General features: G+C 40.6%; 1 long non-coding RNA gene across 1 annotated transcript; it reads left to right on the top strand.

The window, feature by feature from the left end:
- The first annotated feature begins 18611 nt into the window (after positions 1–18611).
- On the top strand, positions 18612–20774 carry LOC308185351. Its single transcript, XR_013943319.1, has 2 exons — positions 18612–18665; positions 19502–20774. It is a non-coding gene; the product is annotated as an uncharacterized lncRNA (long non-coding RNA).
- Positions 20775–24162: the final 3388 nt, after the last annotated feature.

Genomic DNA, 24162 nt, shown 5'->3' on the forward strand with positions numbered 1-24162 from the left:
AGGCTTGTCCTTTTGTAAATTTAGAAGGCAGAAGAAGCAATTGAACGAGACTTCGCAATCTTCACAGTTCAAGAAAACGGAAGTACCACTTATGCATTTTTTTTTTAATTCCCTGGGGCAGGTATTATTGCAGGTAAGGTAAGGTATTGAACTTTTTTTTTTTTTTTTTTTTTTTTATTCACAAAAATTTCGGGAAGTGTAGCATCTCCTTGAAGAACAGATGCCAGTTGAGGACTTCCTAAGAGACCGTCATGATTACTTAGGTGATCCACTTGTTCAGCGCACCTATGACCAGGAATAGCAAAAAGTGAAGGTTAATGTTTTTAGCATTTGGCAGAGTGTGACTTACACCCATCTCTTCCTCCTATCTCTTCCTCCTGTCTCTCCTTCATTGTCCATGCAAGTTGTGGTGGTTTAACACCTGGAGGTAGCTCAGCATCGCTATGCTACTTTCCCTGTCCCTTCTCAGAAGGACGGGGGAGAAAATACAATGAAAAAAGCTCATTGGAAGAGATAAGGACAGGGAGGTCACACACCAATTACCATCAGGAGAAACCCAGACTCAGCATAAGGTAGATTAATATAATTTATTGCCTATTGATAACACTAGAACAGTGAGACCTGAAAGCAGACTGAAAACATCTTTCCCCCACCCATCTTCTTCATTGTCCTCCCCTCAAGCAGCGTAGATGAACGGGGAATGAGGGCTGTGGTCAGCCCATGATGCTTCATCTCTGCCACTCCTTCATGGTCAGTCTCTGCCCCTGCTCCACATGGTGTCCCTCCCACAGGATGCCGTCCTTCCTGAACTGATCCTGCGGAGTACGCCCACAGGCAGCAGTTCTTCAAGAACTGCTCCCACATGGCTCCGTACCACGGGGTCCATCCATCCCCCAGCAGCAAACTGCTCCAGCATGGGTCCCCCACAGGCAGCAGCTCCCCCCAGACCCCCTGCTCCTACGTGGGCTCCTCTCCGTGGGCCGCAGCCTCCTCCAGGCCACATCCACCTGCTCCACCGGGGGCTCCTCCATGGGCTGCAGCGTGGAGATCTGCTCCATATGGGACCCATGGGCTCCAGGGGGACAGCCTGCTCCACCAGGGGCCTCTCCACAGTCTGCAGGGGAACTTGTGCTGCATGCCTGGAGCACCTCCTGCCCTCCTGCTGCACTGCCCTTGGGGTCTGCAGGGCTGTTCCTCACTCTCCAAGCCACTGTTACACAGCATTTTTTTTTCTTTCTTAATTATGCTATCACAGAGATGCAACCAACATCAATAATTGCCCAGCTCTGGCTACCAGCAGGCTCCTTTTAGATCCATCAGGAGCTGGCTTTTTTCTGACATGGGGCCACTTCTGGACTCCTCACAGAGGCCACCCCTGCAGCCCTCCAGCAAAAACCTTGCCAAATAAACCCAATGCAAGTGTAACACACCACATAATTAATTTTGTGTATATTAAATGTGACCTACAGAAGCCTCTATTGCTCACAGCTGCTGCTAACTGTAGGACAGAACCAGCTTAACCTACCTGAGAAGGGACAACAGGAAATGGTAGGTGGTACTGAGGAGGAATATTAATGACAGTATGAAGAAATTATGTTATGTTATGTTATGTCAACTCAGATGCCATTGTCCATAAATATTACTTGTTGTCATACATAGGTTTAGGGAGCAGATAAAAACCTAGAGGAAAACTGAAGAAATCAGGATGGGCTTTTAGGTGGCCTGTAAAAATTTGCATCAGTCAGTTGGTGTCACATCTGTCAGAACTTGCGTTAGCCCACGGTACACAGACAAGGTCACTAAAACCAAGATCGGAGAGTAGAGAAACCATCAGCTTCTGATGGAGTGATGTGGCTCTTCGATGAACAGCAAATCAGGCTTTTAGCTGCAAGTCAAACACAAGGTTGTCAACAACCAGCTCTGAAATTGAGCTTCCCTCTCTGCACATGCATTTCAATAGATTTTGAAAGAATCCTACTAAAATTTTAGGATTAGAATTAAGGGAAGGAGACAGTGGACTGATGCAGGATGAGGTGAAAGCCAAATCCACTCTGAAAGAACTTTTGTGGTGGCAGCATTTTAAAATTTTGCATATGGAAAAGATACTTCCAGACTCCTTCCTGAAAAATAGATTAGTGACAGGATGGAGGACTTTCCCTCTTTCTTTCTCTCTTTCCCTCTTTCCCTCTTCCTCTCTCCCTTCTGCCTTCCCCCCCCCCCCCCCCCCCCCCCCTTCCCTTCCCTTTCCTTCTTCCTTTCTTTTCTGTCTATAACAGACCATAATTCTGGCAGTATCTCTGCCTGTATTTTTAAGATGAACAGTTTGCTTTCAGAGCAACTGTGAAAGGTTCATGTGCACATGAGTATACTTTCTGATTGCATCACAGGCAAGAGAAAAGCAGCAATGAAGTAGAAAACTCAGAATTGAATAATGAAGTTCATTAAGTGAGAAATGGAGGAGGAATGAAGGGGACTATGGTGATAAAGTAGAATTAAAGGTCAAATAATCCTAAAAATAATGTTAACTTCCATTCATAATGTAAAGCATAGGATTAAATGATAATGGCTTAACAATGAGTTTACAGTAAAAGAATTTATACAGTAAAGACTTTTTCTATTAATTTAAAGCTGAGGCTCTGGTTGCATGTTTACAGATACATTGCTCTATTCATCTGAAGTATGATTCTGGTACTTCTGGTTGCTCTGGTTAATAACTCGATTCAGGAAGAAACCTGCTCATAGTTTATTATTATTAATATTATTTTTTATTTTTTATTTTTCTGCATGCTTATTGCAGGGAAGATGAAACTTTTTCCTTTTTTCCATACCTCTGCTTACAGCCTTTCCTTTCTGTGTTTGCTCTACCTACCTTTCCTGGGTCTCACACAATAGTGTGGCCATTTGTTCTCCAAGGAAACATTGATGTTTCTAGATTTGTTGGTCACAGAAGAAATTAAAACAACTTAATGGAGTTACTTGTATGCATAGGACATAAGCATTGTTAGAAACAGTAAAAGAAACTATTACTGTGAAAAACTTTGGACTTCCCTGGAGTAGAAACTTGAGATGATTCAGTGGTAATTTTATTCATTAAAATTAATTAAAAAATAGACACAGATTTTCTCCCATTTTGCTTTCCCTATGCTCAAAATAGTTATTTGGCCGACAAGTAATATGTTAGCAAGTTCTGGCAAACTTGGACGCCTGGGCGGCATGGACCTATAGAATGAGGCTTTTTGGAGAGAGAAACTCTTTGGTGCTCCTGAAAACTGTATTAGGTTTACATGGCAAGGTTTTGGCAGCAGGGGTCTGCAGGGGTAGCCTCTGTGAGAAGAGTTCAGCAGCTGCCCATGTCAGAGCAGAGCCAGTTCCAGCTGCTCCAAAAGGGACCTGCCGCTGGCCAGAGCCAAGCCATGAGCAATGTTGGGTGGGCCTCTGGGAGAGCAGAGTTAAGAAAGGATAAGAAATGCTGTGCAACAGCTACGAGAGAGGAGTGAGAAAATATAGAGAGAAACAGCCCTGTAGACCCCAAGGTCGGTGGTGTTTTCCTGTGCCACTTGGTGTGTGTACATAGATAGGGATGGAAGGAGGGGGGGGGGGGGGGGGGGAGGGGGTGGCGCTGCTTTTATTTTCTCAGTATTACATTTTTTTAGTTATAGGTAATAAATTATATTAATTTCCCTGTGCTGAGTCTTTTTGGCCTGTGACAATAATTGGTGAGTGATCTCCCTGTTCTTATCTCAACCCTTGAGCCTCTTTCATCTTATTTTCTTCCCTTTTACTTTTGAGGAGGGGGCATGAGACAGCAGTTGAGGTGGAGTTTAACTGCCCAGTTGGGTAAAAACACCACAAGGAATCATAGCATTTTCACTGGGACAGTTTTACTACTCGTTCTTGAGTTATGTATTACAGCAGCATAAGTAAAAATGATTTAACCCCTCAATTTTGGAGCAAATCTGTGGTCATAATATTTACAGTATTAATTAAGGAAACAGTACAGCCTGGCAAAATTTCAGAAAAGAGACAGTCAAAATGGATACTCAATACCAAAATGGGCACTGAAAACAACTTTGTAGAAAATGTCTTATTGGTAGAATATCAGATTTGATTATAATCACGTATGCAAACTATGATAAGTTTCAAAAATCAAATGTATTTTTAGTTTAGGAAATCCACACAGGAGTTTCTACCAAACTTAAATTACAGAAGAAGGACTGCAAGTCTGCAGCCCACAGCACAAGAAGGATGCGGATCTGTTAGAATGGGTCCAGATGAAGGCTACAAAGATGATCAGAGGGCTGGAGCGCTTCTCCAGTGAATAAAAGCTGAGAGAGCTGGGGCTGTTCAGAGAAGACTTTGGAGTGACCTTATTACAGCTTTTCAATACTTAAGGGTTTCTTATAAAAAAGATGGAGAGAAACTTTTTGCTCAATCAGATAATGACAGGACAAAGGAGAAAGGTTTTATACTAAAAGAGAGGAAATTTAAATTAGAAGTTAGGAAGAAATTCTTCACTTGGAGTGTGGTGAAGCACTGGAACAGGTTGCCCAGAGAGGTTGTGGATGCCCCATCCGTGGAGGTGTTCAAGACCAGATCGGATGAGACCCTGGGCAAACTGTTGTAATAGGTGGCATCCCTGCCCATGGCAGGGGAGTTGGAGTTAGATGATCTTTAAAGTCCCTTCCAACCCAAGCCATTCTATGATTCTATGATTCAGGTCTAACCAGTGCTCTTGTATGATGAAGGGAGAAAGCACCAGCTTTGAGAGGCCCTCAAAAGAAAAGGGCAAGAAGTATTAGCAGAGCTTAGCTAAGCTGTAGTGCACTAAAATATCATTTGTTCAGACTAAACAGAAACGTTGTTGTTGCTGTTCAATGAGAAAAGCATTCTCATACTGCTTTCCCATTTTCTAACCTTACATCAAAGAAAGGAATATGCCTTTCTGTTATACATCTTTTCCGTATCATGTTACTTATTTTCTATAAAAGTTTAATTCTATTCCTTTCTCAGGAGGATTTTGCACATTGTAATAACATTTTGCTGCAGTTACTCCATTCTCAGTGTCTGATATTTTATATTTTAAAATTCAAAGACAATTCCAAGCACTGAACTGACATTTTTAAGACTGAAAATTGCCTAGATGAAGTTATCAGAAAAAAAAAAAAAAAAACATATAACACAAGTTTACATTTTATTCCTCTTCAGATAAAGTTTCTGACTGCAATCATACATTATTGAAAGCAGTGTCACCATTGAATCCTACACAGCTAGAACTTCATTAATTTTAGTTAATTTAAAAGGTCAGAGACTATCCACAGATAAAAACATCTCACTTCAGAGAGAAAAGAAAATCTCAGATCTGAATTTGCTAGTTTATTTTCAGTTGGTTTTAGTTCAGGACTGACAATCAGATCTATTTTTAATAAAATCTTGTCTGTATGCACTTTTGAAATTTGAACTCAAAATCATTACTGTGTAAAATATTTAATTCTAAAAGTATATGACTGAGTTAAATGTTGCACTTCAATCCTCTTTTGCTTCCATTCATTTTGTATATCAACAGACTGTTTCATAACAGCCTGGACCTCAGTCCAGATCACAGCTTGTCACCAGTACTGTCCTTCATGACTCAGTCTCAGAACAAGTTCTTTTTAACATTTTTATCAATAATCTGGATAAGGGGATTGAGTGCATCCTCGGTAATTTTGAAGATGTCACTGAGTTGGGCAAGAGTGTTGATTGCTTGAGGGTAGGAGAGCTCTGCAAAGGGATCTGGATAGGTTAGATCAACGGATTGTATCCAGTTGTAGGGTATTCAACATTTCTGAACCTTCATAAGACTCTTCGTTGCAGTAATTAGAATAAGCTTTCTGACATTTTCAACATTTGCAGAGTCGAGTCTTCATTGTAAACTCCAAAACCATGTTGACTGGCAGATCCCCACAGGCTGCAAACCACAGTGCTACCACTCACCTCTAGCAGGGTGTACCAGGACAGTTTTAATCAAAGAAGTTATGACTGAACTTTATTTTTGTCTGTTTATGAAGTAGAGTAATATGTGGAAGTATAATATTACTCACAAATGTTCACTCAGTTTAATGCAGATGACAAAATGGCTCTCAAACAAAACGTGAATTCTCATAATTTTTAGCTCTAATCCCAACAGGACTCCAATGACATAAGAATAAGGTATAAAAAATATTACTTCATTATTACATATGCCAACTAAAAATGAATTTTTTAGAGAACAAATTTAAACTGTATGCCTTATGGGTTAATTTTCAGTTCTGTTGTCTTTGTATATGTATTCTGTATGCTTCCAACTGACAATGTATTTACAAACTATTTGAATGATTGAAATTATAAATAAATACATAAAAAAAAGAATCAAAAGTCAAAAAATATTGAAATAAGTGATTTCCCACTAAACAGAAAATACAGACTCACTGAATTAATGTTTTTTATGGTATAAGGGAGCAACTATAGAAAAATACTGGAAAATAATTGCATCAAAACAGCTGACCATGCATTTAGGTTTTGGAGTTTGTGATGGACCACTGGTCTAATTTTTTTATATTGTTTTGGAGTATATGTCAAAATAGTTCTTAATTAGATTTACAGAATCTTCAGTAGAATCTTATTTTATTGGTGATTAAAAAAATACAAAACTATCTAAATCCCTTTGTGAAATTTAAGATTTATTTTACAGATACAGGATGAACATGTCTCCTAGAATCTAGTCTGTCTCTTGTGAAATAAACCTTTATTTCTCCGTACAGGTCTGTAATTATTTTTGCTCACTCAAATATCCTGTCCACTGAAATGGACCTCGGTAAAGATTAAAGAAAGGGGGACAGTCATGTTTTACCCACGAAATGAAAAAAAAAAAAAAAAAAGCACATAATTTTACGTATCCAAGTAGATTTATATATATATATATATATATATATAGACACCTGTTATTTCTATGCATCCAGTTTTCCATAACTGGTATTTTTCATCAATGCCACATGAGGTTAACGCTTGAGTACTCTGAAAGAAAGTCATGAACGACAATACAAGCAGCAAGAATTAGAATAAATTCTTACACTAAGTACTATCACTAAGTATTCTATCCTAATGAACATGTAGCCAAAGAAAACACCGCTGTTACAACAGCAGAAGAATATTCTTTATTTAATATAAAGAAAATGAGGATCTTTTGTTAATATACATTTTTTTCAACACTGTATATCTTCAATGTTCAAACCAAGACGTATTTGGGGGTGTTTCTCTTGACAATAAAAAAAAATAAAATAAAATCTTTACAGAGGTCCATTTCAGTGGACAGGACATTTGAGTGAGCAAAAATAATTACAGACCTGCATGAAGAACTAAAGGTCTATTTCACAAGAGACTGAATAGATTATATATTGCTGTCATTGTGAAGAATGTTTTGGAATATATTTTACGTTTTTATTTATCTTTTAAGAAACAGATGAGTGTTTTGCCTAGTAGTGGGCTTATTGGATGATAGTATGCAGAATAATGCATAGTGTCCACTAAATCCCTGTGTTCTGTCACAGAGAGTATTTCTTTACTGCTATGGGGAGTTGTAAGCGTTTCTTCCACTTCACTATCCGGAGGTCAATATTCTTCATGTTTGACATCTGAATTATTTTCCTTGAGATTCTAATTGTTTTTTTTGTTTGTTTGTTTTTGTTTTTCCCTCGTGACCTTTCAGCAGGATGCAAACAGCTATAGTATATAGTCATAATGTATTATTTTGTAATCTGAAATATATGGGACAGCATATGATAGCTGACAAATCAGGAAACTGCATAGCCCAGACCTATTCAATTACTCTTTCCAGAGCTTACTTGAAGGTTAGGGATCAAGAGAGAGAATGATCATCTGTACTCTGCTTTGGTGATCTGTTGGAGGTAGATACCACTGTTCTATTTAGCAAGGAAAACAAGCACACTCTACAACTTTTCAAATAAATTATTTGAATGAGGCTGTGTGGACAGAAAACAGAGTGAAAGCACAACTGAACCATTCAGTTCTGTCAGGTCCTTGGATGTTTTGCCATTCAGCCTCAGAAGCCTTACTTTGTTATTATTAAGAATTCAGAAATCCCTCTGATAGCAGTTGTTAAATTTCTCACTAGGTAGGATTGATTTCATTTGAATAAAACCTTGGTTATTCTTGAAACATTAAAGTACTTTCAGGACAGCACTTGAAATCTTCCTCTTCATTTCCATACTATAAGGCTTTATTGAGCCTTTATAAATCTATTATTGTTTCAATTTTCTTTACATTCTTGAATCACTGTTTTGTATTAATTCAGTTCTAGTTCTTGTTCTATTTAGTGTACCATAAGAATGAGCTAAGAACAGGAATTGCTTCCTCATGCAAGCTTGCAAAATAAAATAAAATAAAATAAAATAAAATAAAATAAAATAAAATAAAATAAAATAAAATAAAATAAAATAAAATAAAATAAAATAAAATAAAATAAAATAAAATAAAATAAAAAAGATATAAGCAAACTGAAGTTAGGTAAATCACATGCACTACATACATGCCAGAACTTAGATTAAATCTGAACTTCAAAGTCTCTTTAATGTCATATCAGTGACATTCAGACAAATGGTTGAATATAACAACAGAAGGCAGTGAAGTCTGGTTTGGGATGCACAAAAAGGGTGGAGACCTATGAAAATTTCAAAACCAAAACAGAGGTACAAGCAGTTCACAGTTCTAGTTAAAAATAAATAAATAAATGAATCCGTTTTAGCACGATGATTTCTGAGGTTCCATGAAATCCTCCATATTTGCAAATTACACATTGTAATTTGTCAGTATTAAAATAACGTGGCACATATAAATAATGATTTTTAAAAATAAACAAATAAATGCTGAGGTACAAAATTCATAGAATCTATTTATCTATGATATTCAAGCCAAGTTAGAATGTTATTTCTCTAGTTTGTTAAACAAACCACTTTTTTATTACTTGCAATGAAGGCTAAATAGAGTTTAAATTTGTTATTCCATAATTTGTTTCAAATGATAGTCTGATGTCAAGGACTTGCAATGCAGCATTAATTTCTTCAGAACAGATTTACTGGGAGAAAAAAATAATAATAATTTAAAAAAATCCTAAATTGTTCTGTTTAGTTTCTTGTTAATTTTTTTTTCTTTCCTTGTGGAGTTTATTATATATATATATATATATATATATATATATATATTCCTATTGGCTCTGTAGGGGTCTCATCAAAAGAGAACATTTTTCTCAAGCTATCTACTTCAATCAGAATTTTAAAAATGAGTATCAAAAGTCTGATTGATCTGTTTTCAAATTACTGTATGTTTACATCCTTCTTAGTCTATACAGCTTTATGCTGTACCTAGACAAGGTGAAATATAAAGACAGAACTTATATAACAGTAGATATTTTCCACTGTGTTTTAATTTCTCTGTCTGGGAGGCAGTTGTTTTTCTTTAACTTGAATGACCTTGCCGACTAGCTTATTCTATCATAAACTCTGCATTGACAAACCTAGGATTTGTTTCAAAGAAACAAATACATAAACATATTCTAATTCTGTACGAAACTGAAGATCATCAACTGTCATCAAAATGCCATAAAACTCATTGCATTATCTTTCATATACAAAAACTTGAGTGTAATATTGGTGGAGTCTGGTTTGCTTCCAGGCTTGTGGGAGGTATAATTTCATTTTCTGTATCCTGTAAAATCAAAATGCGAGCTACATTTTTTCTTACAAAATCTTTCTCATTTTCCAATACAAATTTATAGTAGTTATTTAATAATATCTAATCATATTTTTCGATGTATGTCATCTATCACCTCCAGCAAAATGTATATCTATAAATGACTCAGGAAGGCAAAAATTGCCTTGATTGATTAGGCTAGCACTTCATCTACTGAAGCATCCTTTGTGATGGTGAACAGTAACTGAAACTAAAGAGAAAGTTGAGTGAACTCCACAGGACAGGACAGAGAAAGAGTCTGTCCTGTGTACCAATTCTCCTTTTTTTTTTTTTTTTTTTTTTTTTTTTTAATGAATAAGGCATTTAAGGATGTCTTTACCATATGTGTAGGCACCCAGTCTTTCAAGAAATATAGAGAGAGTCTGGGCAAACACTGTGAATGTTCCAATTCCCTTTAACTTCTGTGTTCTTGGGTACCGACCGCTTCATTTTCAAAGTGATTTCTATTATGTGTACTATGAGTTTGGAAGTCATGTCTCAGCTTCACAGTGAAAAAAGGTGGTTTTTTTGTTTGTTTGTTTGTTTGTTTTTACCACATTATACTGGTTAGCATTTGTAAATAATAAACTTAGATGACATCAGTAGTAATTTTCTTACTAAGAATAAGAAGTAGTTCTTATGCCTACCTATATTACTAAAAACTTGAGAGGAAGCTTCAGATGAGAGCGGATAAAAACCTAACACTTGTATAATATTTTATTTTCACCTCTAAATGTCTTGTATGCTTTCATGAGATTTTCTAAGGAACAATAGAAAAGAACAGGAAAAGAACAACTTTATTCACTGTTCAAGAATAGTCACACCGGAATTTTGCATTGATTAGTAATCAAAACCTCCAACTCCTTTCTAGTTTTAGCTTTAGAACCATTGATACATCAGTCATTCATTAACTAAATAAGCTAATCATGTTGAATTGCACAAGGATGTATTTAGGGAGTTACAGAATTACAGAACTGTGCAGCTCAGAGGAAGGTGCAGCTCCGTCTCTGAGGCACAACCAACAGCAAGGCTGAGGTGCATGCACAGCACACATATGCAATCGTGCAATACACATTGCATACACAGAAGGAGGCAGCTGTCAAAGGAAGTCATGCCTGAGGAATGAGTAGACATCTTATGGATAATCCAGAGGGGCTTCCAATGTGATTTACTAAATTAATAGGAAAAGCACAGAGTGAGATGTACTGAGAGGTGGCAGGTCTCGTTGAAAAACAATCAAGTTGATAATTTACTTATGTACAGTTTTTACTAACTTGTGTCTTTGTTCTTAGCTCCAGAATATGGCATTCACCCCAAATTATGCATGGGTACAACTACTGAACAGAACAAGAGACTTAAAGTATCAATGTTAAATGCACTCTATATAATGCTCTATGTATTCCATATGGTCTATACTAACCTAGTGCTCTAAACCTAAATGTTCTAAGTATAAATTATCTTCTGTAAACTTTCTAAGTAAATTTGCATTGAAGTCAGTCCTACAGGATGTCCATTTTTACTCAGTAGTAAAGAAGTTAGAAGACTTTACTTTTTTTCAACATGTAGTGCATTTTTGCACTACATAAAATGAATAAAAATTACTGATACTAGTAATTCCTCCAGAAGCCCTTTTGCATGTGAACATGTGACGTTATTCATTGAAATTCATGTGTGAGATTGACACATATCCTATTATTTTTAAGGCTGTACAAAATATGCATTCAGAGGCACTGTTCACTCTGAGGTCCCAGTCCACATGCATTTGGGGCACATACTCATAGAAACCTTGGATTTCAGCAGGTTCCTCACTGCTGGTGGTCTGTCAGACATCTCTCCTAGTTGTTGTTGATCTCCGGAATGCGCTCTTCCTTACAGAACCTTGTTTCCAGCTCTCTGCACATTCCATTGTTTTGTCTATGATGACAGGCTTTATATTTGTTTTATCTAAGGTACTAACTCTTCCCCTTCGTTCTTTTCCCATTACTCTCTTTCCATCTTCCCATCTAGAGGAGGGTGAATAGAAAAAATCCAAATAGCCTTTGAGCTAGCCAGAGAGCCCTGCCTTTGTCTACCCATTGGACAACTTTCAGTTTTGCAGCAAATTTACACAATTTTCTTTTTTCCTTCTCTTTCATAGAATTGTAGAATCTTACAATGGTTTCAGCTGGAAGGGACCTCAAAGATCATCTAATTCCACCCCCCTGACACCTCCCACTAGGCCAGTTTGCTCAAGGTCCCATCCAATCTGGCCTTAAATTCTTCCAGGGATGTGGTATCCATAACTTCTTTGGGCAACCTGTTCCAGAACCTTACCATCCTTACAGTAAAGAATTTCTTCCTTATGTCTCATCTAAACCTACACTATTTTACAGAATCACAGAATCGTCTACGTTGGAAGAGACCTCCAAGATCACCCAGTCCAACCTCTGACCTAACACTAACAAGTCCTTCACTAAACCATATCACTAAGCTCAACATCTAAACGTCTCTTGAAGACCTCCAGGGATGGTGACTCAACCGCTTCCCTGGGCAGCCTATTCCAATGCCTAACAACCCTTTCAGTAAAGAAGTTCTTCCTAATATCCAACCTAAACCTCCCCTGGCACAACTTTAGCCCATTCCCCCTTGTCCTGTCACCAGGCACGTGGGAGAATAGACCAACCCATACTTCGCTACAGCCTCCTTTAAGGTACCTATAGAGAGTGATAAGGTCACCCCTGAGCCTCCTCTTCTCCAGGCTGAACAAGCCAAACTTCCTCAGCCGCTCCTCGTAAGACTTGTTCTCCAGACCCCTCACCAGCCTCGTCGCCCTTCTCTGGACTCTCTCGAGCACCTCGACGTCCTTCTTGTAGCAAGGGGCCCAAAACTGAACACAGTACTCGAGGTGCGGCCTCACCAGAGCCGAGTACAGGGGGACAATCACCTCCCTAGACCTGCTGGCCACACGGCTTCTTATGCAAGCCAGGATGCTGTTGGCCTTCTTGGCCACCTGAGCACACTGCTGGCTCATATTCAGCTGACTATCAACCAGTATTCCCAGGTCCTTCTCTGCCAGGCAGCTTTCCAGCCACTCATCTCCCAGCCTGTAGCGCTGCTTGGGGTTGTTACGCCCCAGGTGCAGGACCCGGCACTTGGCCTTGTTGAACTTCATACAGTTGACCTCAGGCCATCGGTCCAGCCTATCCAGATCCTTCTGCAGAGCATTCCTGCCCTCGAGCAGATTGACACACGCACCTAACTTGGTGTCGTCTGCAAACTTACTGAGGGAGCACTTGATCCCCTCATCCAGGTCATCGATAAAGATATTAAAGAGGACTGGCCCCAGTACTGAGCCCTGGGGGACTCCACTAGTGACTGGCCTCCAACTGGATTTGACTCCATTCACCACAACTCTTTGGGCCTGGCCATCCAGCCAGTTTTTAACCCAAGGAAGTGTACACCAGTCCAAGCCACGAGCAGCCAGTTTCTTGAGGAGAATGTTGTGGGAAACGGTGTCAAAAGCCTTACTGAAGTCAAGCCAGATCACATCCACAGCCTTTCCCTCATCCACTAAGCGTGTCACTTTGTCATAGAAGGAGACCAGGTTTGTCAAGCAGGACCTGCCCTTCATAAACCCATGCTGACTGGGCCTGATCACCTGGTTGCCCTGGAAGTGCCGCGTGATGACATTCAAGATAGTCTGCTCCATGAGCTTCCCTGGCACTGAGGTCAAACTAACAGACCTATAGTTTTCTGGGTCTACCCTCCGGCCCTTCTTGTAGATGGGCATCACATTTGCTAGCCGCCAGTTGACTGGGACCTCCCCTGATAGCCAGGACTGCCGATAAATGATGGAAAGTGACTTGGCCAGCTCCTCCGCCTGTTCTCTCAGTACCCTTGGGTGGATCCCATTCAGCCCCATCGACTTCTGTACATCCAAGTGCTGTAGCAGGTCGCCAACCATTTCCTCGTGGATTGTGAGGACTACATCCTGCTCCCCATCCCCTTCCACCAGCTCAGGGTACTGGGTATCCAGAGAACAACTGGTTTTGCCACTAACGACTGAGGCAAAGAAGTCATTAAGCACTTGAGCCTTTTCCTCATCCCTTGTAACTAAGTTTCCCCCCACATCCAGTAAAGGATGGAGATTCTCCTTAGTTCTCCTTTTTGTGTTGATGTATTTGTAAAAACATTTTTTGTTATCTTTAACAGCAGTAGCCAGATTGAGCTCCAGATGAGCTTTGGCCCTTCTAATTTTGAACAGCCTCGCAACATCCTTATAGTCCTCGTGAGTGGCCCGCCCTCTTTTCCAAAGATTATAAACCCTCTTTTTTCTCCTAAGCTCGAGCCACAACTCTCTGTTCAACCAGGCCAGTCTTCTTCTGCAGTGGCTCATCTTTGGGCACGTGGGTACAGACCGCTCCTGAGCCATTAAGATTTCCTTCTTGAGGAGTGCCCAGCCTTCCTGGACTCCTCTGCCCTTAAGAGCTGCCTCCCACGGGACTCTGCCAACCGGTGTCCTGAACAGCTCAAAGTCAACCCTCCGGAAGTCCAAGACAGAGGTTTTACTGGTCCCCTTCCTGACTTCGCCAAGAATAGAGAATTCTACCATTTCGTGGTCACTCTGCCCAAGACAGCTCCCGACCACCACATCTCCCAACAGTCCGTCATTGTTTGTTGTAAGGAATAGTCCAGCAATTCGTGCCACTAAGGGGTGTGAAGGGTTAACATTGAGGCCTGGGTTTAGGCGAGAAGAGAACAAAGGGATTTCTTCAGAGAAAAACTGCTGACTTTGCACGGACATGCAGTAACTTCTGACAGCCGGCCAAGAGACCACTAGATAAGGAGGAAGAATATGAGCCTCCCTGTCCGAGCAGCCCCCGAGAAACTAACAGAGACTGATAAGCAGGCGCACCTGGGAGGACTTCGGATTCGGGAAACCAATTATAATAACCCTGCCTCTTCTAGAAGTAGTAATGAATATGTATTAGCCTAGGAGCATAAAAAACAGCCGCCTTACGTAACAGGTGTGCGTCCTGGTGGAGCAGAGACTCCCGGCGCACCCAGCGCTGTTTGCTTGCCTCTATTCATTTAATAAATTGTAAACTTTGATTGTAATCCTATTTGGGACTCAGTCATTTATAACAATTGGGAGCTCGTCCGGGATGGTCTTGGTTCCTGAATTCTGACTTGATCTAGGAGGGGCGCCCCCACCATTTGGTGGCTCCTGTTCGAGTCAGGTCGGGGCTAATGCCATCTTGAACCTGAATAAGGGCAAGCAAAGATTTAGATTTTTTTATGAGCTCCCTTTGCCGGCTGCAGCACTATATTTTGCCCGTAATTCTGCGCGCGAAGATCCGAACGAAGACGACGGAGTCGTAAGTATTTAAGGCGTATACCGTTTGGTTGTGTGGGATTCGGTTGCCTGTGTGTGTGAGAGTGTGACTGAGATGGAACGTAGTTCTGAAGCGATTGTGGAGGTCTTCTAACCGCGGTTCCAATCTCCCGCGAGGGACTTGGCCGGTGAAGGACCGAAGCGATTCCTATAGGATTCGTGGGTGGGTGATAGGTCCTAAACCCCCTGCAAGACACTCTCACTAAGGCAACCAAGGGCTGTAGGAATTGCCACAGTAAAATTCCTAGATGGGTCAGACAAAATTGAAGAGCCGGGACCAGAGAAAAGGGAGCAAATTACCAGACATACCACCAGAAAGTCCATTAGGGATAATGATTAGAAATTGGAACGATAAGGGCCCCAGAAAAGGGAAAAAGTAAATTAAAAATGGTTCAGTATTGTATGACAGAATGGCCAAAGGAGCCTTTAAGACCACGTCTTTTGGCCTGTTTTCGGATCCTTTGAAGACTGGGTTTGCCAGGCCTTAAATATACATGTTAATTCAAAGGAACCTTTTAGCCAGGAGGAAACTGATTATGCAGGATTATGGATCAGGATCTCACGTCCTTTTCCAGCCTCAATATTTACACTAAAAGCAGACGAGAAGTTTGACGAAGAAGAGAACAAAAAAATAAAAAATAAAAAAAAAAAGGAAAAAGAAAAAGATGATGAATGGGAGTCATTGGATAACCTACCACCTCTATATCCTAACAATCCACCCCCGGTGGTGCATCTTGTAATCCTGTTTTGTTCTTAAATGTTTTGACTGTGTCAAGGAGGAAGGTGGGAGCATTATCTAAGTAACAGTTTAGAAGTTTGGGTATATTCGCGGTGGTGTTCGGTCAGTTTCCCAAGTATCGGGGGAGAGGGGCTGACTGATTATCAAAGTGGTAGAACGGAGAGTCACTTCTTTGGTGGTTCGGGCCTGAGCCCTGGGAATTTGGTAAGAAGGGGGAGAGCGAATTTATTTAGGCCTCAATACCTTTTTAAACCCCCATCTTGACGGATACACAGGAGTGATTCCTTGTTTTGTGTAGGCTTACTAACAAAGTGCATGAGAAAAATTAGCATTTGGCTTGAAATTCGGTCTTATTGAAATGTAAATTTTGTGGAAAAGGTGTTATTTTTTGTCTAGAAGACAGAAGGCTGAGTGCTTCAGGTGTTTTTCCGAAGTCCTGCGGATTTATGATTGGAATGGGGCTCATTAATAATCTGAAATAGTAAAGTTTGTGTGTGGAAAGAAGAGTTTAATCCCAGAGAATTGGGACATTTGGGAAGAAGATTAGGAAAAGATAGTAAAAACCTGCAATAAAAAGGTTTGCGTGGAAATTGAAACAAGGGACAGTAACTAATATAAATAAATAAAAGGGAATGGGAAATCAAGGAAAAGGGGAAAATCCAAAAAAAAAGACGTCCTAAAAAAAAAAAAAAAAGCCTCCTTGGGTGCATATTGGCACATTGGAAGGATATTGTTAGAAATGGGGGCACAGAAAGCAAGAGGACTTTCACTAAGTATTGCAATCAATGGTGGCCACTATATAAACTAAATGGCCACTTTATGGATCAATCGACTATAACAGTGTCTTGCAATTAATGTTTTTGAGGAGAGAAGGAAAATAGGATGAAATGTTGTATAGTGATATGTTGTTTCAGCATGTTGGAGGGAAAAGGTTTGGAATTAAGTTGGCCCCTGACTGAGCCTTTGGTGTTGGCATTAGAAAAGTACGGGCTGGAGAAAGATAAAGGAAGTGTTAAAAGGATTGTTGGAGGTGTTAAAGGTTGTGTGGCATGTAGTATTTAACAGAGCTGTTTGAAGTTGAATGAGCAGGGAAAGAGGATGTAGGAATGTTAATAGTTCCGTCTCAACCGGAGGCTGAGATCTCTAAATCGCGGGTGTGAGCCCTCTGGGGCAGGGGGACCGTGATGGGTCCGAGAGAGTTGTCGTGGAAACAGAAAAGCAGCTAACTCTTGAAACAACCTGAGTTCCTGTGTGAGCTCAGATTGCCAATGGGACCGCTCAGGGAACTTTCAACGATTGCATTCCCCTGACCCCTGACCGACCCCCTCACTGAGACCCTAATCACCCCGGAAATTATATAAATACTAAAATCTGGTTAAATTGGCTATTGGGAATTGAGAATCTGTTCCAACAAGGTCCAAAAGAAACCCCTATGGAATTTATGGAATTTTTGAATTTCTGGACCAACTTTTAAATGCAATGAAAAAAAAAAATGGACCTGGCTTAAAAAAAAAAAAAAAAAAGAGAGAGAGAGGCAACTGGCTAGCCTCTTTCCAGGGCAATCAGCCCCTGATATCAGAAAGAAATTGTCTTAGGCTGCAGGACAAACTTACAACAGTCAGGAATGATGGGGACCTGGGGCATCTACCCTAGCAGGTCCACTAGTTGAAATAAAGCTAGGAAACGAAGACAGAGGCTTGAATTTTTTGTTGGTTATGGGAGCTTCTTTCTCTGTGTTAATTAGGCTGTAAATGTAATAGGAGCAACATATTCAGTGTTAAATAGTTTAAAAGGACAATTAGGAACTAAGACAACTACAATAATTGGAGCCACAGGGAAAGAGGAAGAATGGTCATTCTTACAACCCCTTGATTTGCGTTTTGGGGGTAAGGAACTAACCCATAAATTTTAGTATGTACCAGAATGCCCGATGCCACTCTTGGGACGGGATCTATTAGCCAAATTAGATGCAACAATAACCTTTGAGGATGGAGAATTAATAATGAAGGTACCTGAGTCCAAAGTAGGCCAAATCCTAATGATCAAAGATAAACCCTTTGTTAATATTCCAAGAGAAGTAGAAAATGCAGTTATAGCAACAGTACGGGAAACAGATGTACCAGGGAAGTCGAAACTGGCACAACTGGTAAAGGTGGAATTAAAGGAAGGAGCCAAACCTGTTTGAATCAAACAATATCCACTTAAGATAGAAGCTAGGCACGGGAATGGTGAAAATTATTGACAAATTTCTCAAATATCAGATTCTGGAAGAATGTAAATCGGAATACAATACTCCAATTTTTCCAGTAAAGAAGCCGAATGGCGAGTATAGATTTGTACAAGATCTTAGAGCAATAAATGAAATAACAAAGGATATTCACCCGGTAGTAGCTAATCCTTACACATTGTTAACATCTGTGAAAGGGAAATATAAATGGTTTACCGTGATAGATTTAAAGGATGCCTTCTTTTGCATACCTCTTGATAAAGATAGTAGAAAATTATTTGCCTTCAAATGGGAAAACGTATTGAAGTTTTTGGACCACATATGGTAACAACCGTTTTGGAACAAAGGGGGGGGGGGGGGGCACTGGTTATCACCCAGCTGGATGATGAAATATCAGGCAATCCTAACTGAACAAGATGACATAACCTTGAAAACGACTAACCTGTTATATCCAGCAGTATTTCTAGGAACTGTTCCAGAAGAAGGACCGTTGGAACACAGTTGTGTGCAAATAATCGAACATACGCCAGCCACAAAGATTTGAAGGATGTACCCCTTGAAAGGTATTCAGTGGGAATATCACACTCCGTGGCACCCACAAAGCTCAGGGAAAGTAGAAAGGATGAATCAAACAATAAAACAACAATTGGCTAAGTTAATGATCGAGACACAGCTGCCCTGGACGAAATGCTTACCATTGGCACTTTTAAACATAAGAACTAAACCACACAGTGAGACTGGATTATCATCATATGAAATGTTATATGGTATGCCTTATTCTCAAGGGATGTCCCTAGGGAACAATGTAGTTGAGGATCATAGTATCCAGAAATGCATAATTACCATTGGAAGGAGATTACAGGAGATAAGAGAAATTGGGATGATGACTCAGACACCACCTTTAGGATTTGCTATTCATAAAATACAACCAGGAGACAAGGTCTTAATAAAAACCTGGAGAGAAGAATCATTGAACCCCCGATGGGAGGGACTGTACCTTGTTTTACTTACTACTGAAACAGCTGTGAGAACAGCAGAAAGGGGTTGGACCCACGCATCCAGAATAAAAGGACCAATAACTACCGAAGCCTGGAGGGTTGAGTCCACTCCTGGGGAACTGAAACTGATACTAAAGAGGAACTGATATCCCAGCAATGAGGTTCTGCATGAATTAAGGGCACTGGATAAAGAGGACAAGGCTGAAGGGAGGAAAGGGAGAAGGCAAGACCGGGGTAGGACCCTCCACTGCGGCGTGTATGGTCTACCGAGGGAGGCAACCCCTATGGGTATTGACCGCCGAGTGAGAGTGCCTCAACCGGACTTCTCCCACACCAAGATCAGTTTGTCCTGAGAAAAATAACATGAGAACCTTTTAAACCCATAATAAAATTGTGATTAGTTTTTCCAGGAGCTGGATCACCCCGAAGGGCTGAATGGTAACACAAGCTCTGAAAGCGGGCCCAACCCCATGATTGAAGGCGCTTCCCACACTCTCAAGATTGGACGGCGAAAAAGGCTTATAATATGACAGGTCGCCAAAGAGAACTGAATTGTGACTGTAAGTGGAAACCCAACGTGGGAGCTTGGAAGCGTGCATATGCGAGTACAAACGGGGCAGACATTGTAACAGGACCACTCGGTAACAAGGACACTCTGTATTATCACGCCCCAAAGGGTAAAGATGGATGGGATGGTCATTTTCCAAACGGGACGTGGGCCCTAAAGGGACATTATTGGGTGTGTGGCAAACATGCTTACAAGAGGCTACCTGGAAACTGGTCGGGAATATGCTATGGGGGGTACATAAGACCCTTGTTCTTTTTATTGTCACAAACACAAGGAAATCATTTAGGAATAAGATTATATGATGACCTGAACAGAGTAAAACGATCTATTGATACTTCCTTATCCGGGGATAATGCCCAAAAATGGGGAAAGGATGAATGGCCTCCTGAAAGAATCATACAGCATTATGGGCCAGCTACCTGGAACCCGAATGAGTTGGTATCAGGAGCCCGAGAACCTATTTATAATTTGAACCGAATAATTAGGTCGCAAGCTATCCTCGAAGTTGTAACCAATTAAACAGCGACGACCTTGGATCTTCTGGCTGATCAATCCACTCAGATGAGGAATGCTATCTTTCAACGTAGAATGGTCTTAGACTATTTACTAGCAGAAGAAGGGGGAGTGTGTGGAAAACTGAACGATTCTAATTGTTGTTTACAAATTGATGATAATGGAAAAGTGTTTAAGCAGATAACAAAAGAAATTAAAAAGCTAGCCCACGTCCCAGTACAAACTTGGAAGGGTATGGATTGGGATTTCTTTTCATGGTTGCCCGGTGGACCATGGGTTAAAAGGATGCTATTTTTATTTTTATGTGGTGTAATGCCATTATTGTTTATACCTTGTATGATACCTTGCTTTACGTTGTTGATACGGCGGATAATAAATAGCACCCAGTTTGTGATGACTTTGGGAGAGAAAAGGTGATGTGTCGATAATGATGCTTAAGAAATGGACACCCCGAGAACTGACTGATGAAATCCAACTGCTACTAACAAAAGTTGAAGAAGAGACACGAATTGATGATATTAAAAAAAAAAAAGGGAGGAATTGTAAGGAATAGTCCAGCAATTCGTGCCACTAAGGGGTGTGAAGGGTTAACATTGAGGCCTGGGTTTAGGCGAGAAGAGAACAAAGGGATTTCTTCAGAGAAAAACTGCTGACTTTGCACGGACATGCAGTAACTTCTGACAGCCGGCCAAGAGACCACTAGATAAGGAGGAAGAATATGAGCCTCCCTGTCCGAGCAGCCCCCGAGAAACTAACAGAGACTGATAAGCAGGCGCACCTGGGAGGACTTCGGATTCGGGAAACCAATTATAATAACCCTGCCTCTTCTAGAAGTAGTAATGAATATGTATTAGCCTAGGAGCATAAAAAACAGCCGCCTTACGTAACAGGTGTGCGTCCTGGTGGAGCAGAGACTCCCGGCGCACCCAGCGCTGTTTGTTTGCCTCTATTCATTTAATAAATTGTAAACTTTGATTGTAATCCTATTTGGGACTCAGTCATTTATAACATTTGTGAACAGAAGGTCTGGCGGGCCACCTCCCCTGGTAGGCTCTCTAACCAGCTGCGTCAGGAAGCTATCTTCCACGCTCTCCAGAAACCTCCTAGACTGCTTTCTCTGGGTTGTGTTGTGCTTCCAGGATATGTCTGGGAAGTTGAAGTCCCCCACGAGAACAAGCGCTGATGATTTCACAACTTTTGCCAGCTGCCTGTAGAACTCCTCATCCGTCTCCACATCCTGGTTCAGTGGTCTATAACAGACCTGCACCAAGGATTCTTGCCTTGTTGGGCCTTCCCACTGATCCTAACCCACAGAGACTCAACTTTATCAGTCCCAGCCTCGAGTTCCACAACATCAAAACACTCTCTAATACAGAGAGCCACACCACCACCCCTTCTGTGCTGCCTGTCCCTTCTGAAGAGCCTATAGCCAGACATTGCAGCACTCCCGTCATGAGAATGGTCCCACCACATTTCCGTGATGGCAACCAAGTCATAGCCTGCCTACTGCACAATGGCTTACAGTTCCTCTTGTTTGTTACCCATGCTGCGTGCATTAGTGTAGATGCACTTCAGTCGGGCCATTGCCTTCTCCCCTGGCCTTGCCATTGTTCCCCCTGGCACAGCTGCAACAAGCCTTATTTCAGCCCCGTTCCCCTTCTTACCTAGTTTAAAGCCCTCTCAATGAGCCCTGCCAGCTCCTGGGCTAGGATCGTTCTCCCCTTAGAGATATGGACCCGACTGCGGCCATCAGGCCGGGTGCCAAGTAAAGCGCCCCATGGTCAAAGAAAAACAAAATATCTGTGTTGGCACCAGCCTCTGAGCCACGTGTTAATAAGGTGGGCTTTCCATGTCCACTCTGTGGACACAGAATTTTAGTTTTAAGCCATTACTCCTTGTCCTATAACTACGCTCACTGACCAAGAATCCCTCCCCAGCTTTCCTGTAGGCCCACTTTAGGTATTGGAAGGCCTCTGTAAGGTCTCCCTAGAGCCTTCTCTTCTCCAGGCTGAACAATCACAACTCCCTCAGCCTGTCTTCATAGGAGAGGTGCTCTAGACTTTTGATCATCCTTATGGCCCTCCTCTGAACTCATCCTAATACCTCCATGTCCTTCTTGTGCTGGGGTCACCAGAGCTGACTGCTGAGCTCCAAGTGGGTTCTCATGAGAACAGACCAGAGGGGGAGAATCACCTCCTTCGACCTGAGGGCCACACTTCTTTTGATGCATCCTAGGATGCAAGTATCCTGGTCTGCAATTGCACATTACCAGATCATGTTGAGCTTCTCATCAACCAGATCCCCCAGGTCCTTCTCCTCAGGTCTGCTTTCAATCCATTCTTTGCCTAGCCTGTATTTGTGCTTAGGATTTCCTTGGCCCAGATGCAGGACATTGCACTTGGGATGGCTAATCCTCATGAGGTTGGTACAAGCGCACCTCTCAAGTCTGTCAAAGTCATTCTGGATGGCAAGACCTTCCTTTCTGAATGGCAAAGACTTTCTTTAAGTCTTTCAGATTATTTGTTCTGAGTTTGCACATAAGTGGCCTTACATGGTTTGTTTTTGTAGTTGTTTTATGATGTATCTTTTTGAAGATATGTTGACAAAATCTTCTGCAACTTATGAAATTTACCTTTCCAGATTTCTAACTTATTTCTGTCAAAATATTTAAACAACTACTACTGGTGAATCTGGAAATAAGATTATTAGAGTAGGAAGATATGATTGCATAATAATGTTCTTCCTCTCTTATCCTCTTGTAATTGCAATTTCAAGACAGAGGACAGAGATAACTTTTTGGGAAAAAAGAAAAAGAAAAAAAAAGTGTTCTTGTTTGCTAGCTTATATTCTTACTTTTAAATCAATCCTAAATCCACATTCCTGCATTGAACTGTGAAGTACTGTGCTCTGGATGATGTCGTCTTTCAAGTTAAACAAAAAAAAAATAAATCTGAATATTCATATTCTAGTGAAGATCTTGTACATGCTTGCAGAAATCTTAGGTTCCTAATTCAAGGCAAATTCCATATTTTACCTTGCCTGTATTTTATTTCACTAACTTTCTCTGGGTGGTAGTTTTGGTTACATCTCCTAGCTCACTGCAGAGTTAAGCAATTGTTATGTTTGTCCTATGTCTGAGTTTGTAGAGGTGGGTTATACTTCAGTAAACAAATACTGTAGGAAAAATGTATCAATATTAAGTAATTTAAATTTAATTTAATATTTAGTATATATGTATATATATATATCCTCTAAGCTTAGCAAAACTTCCAGAAATCAAGTGGAGGAACCTAGTTTTATCTTGAGTGCTGCTCTTGAGGAGCAGGATAGAGCTCTGCTAGATATTAATGATGTAGTGATAATAACTATACAAATGCTGCAGTCTTTAAGCATGTTTAAAAATACTAAAAAATCCCAAGTCAGACAAAATCAAAGAAAGAAACTTCCCATCTTTTTCTGCAACATTCCCAGAGCAGATAATCCTTTTAATAATTTATTCTGGAGATCACAGTTTGAAAGGGAATACAAAGAATTCTGCTGCCAATGTTGTCACACTGTCTGTATTCAGATCCGCTTGCTGAGATAGGACACATGCTTCCCCTCTCCAGAGATGCTGAAATAGAACACATTCTTTCTCTAAACTGTCACAGCTAAATAGCCATGTGTGATTTCATTTACCGTGATGACTTCTTAATGTATTTTCCTGTATTTTAATGTATTTTTCTGTACATAGTAGATTAAATTTTCCTCTTTGTCAGTTGCAATAGGAATTTCATAGATGCACCAGGGGAAAAATGTCTAGAAATATTGTTTCTACCTATACACACCTGCTTCCCAAGTCAACTATTTCTAAAATGTAATATTAAACAGTGAATAACACTCTTTTCACTTTACGTGATTTTCCATTTGACCCCCTCATAGTAGTATTGGACATTGAGGTCTAGGTTAACAAATTTGTAATACCTTATCTGTGGGATTAGA

The sequence above is a fragment of the Anser brachyrhynchus genome (genome assembly GCF_964034855.1).
Source record: "Anser brachyrhynchus genome assembly, chromosome: Z".
Lineage (NCBI taxonomy): Eukaryota > Metazoa > Chordata > Aves > Anseriformes > Anatidae > Anser > Anser brachyrhynchus.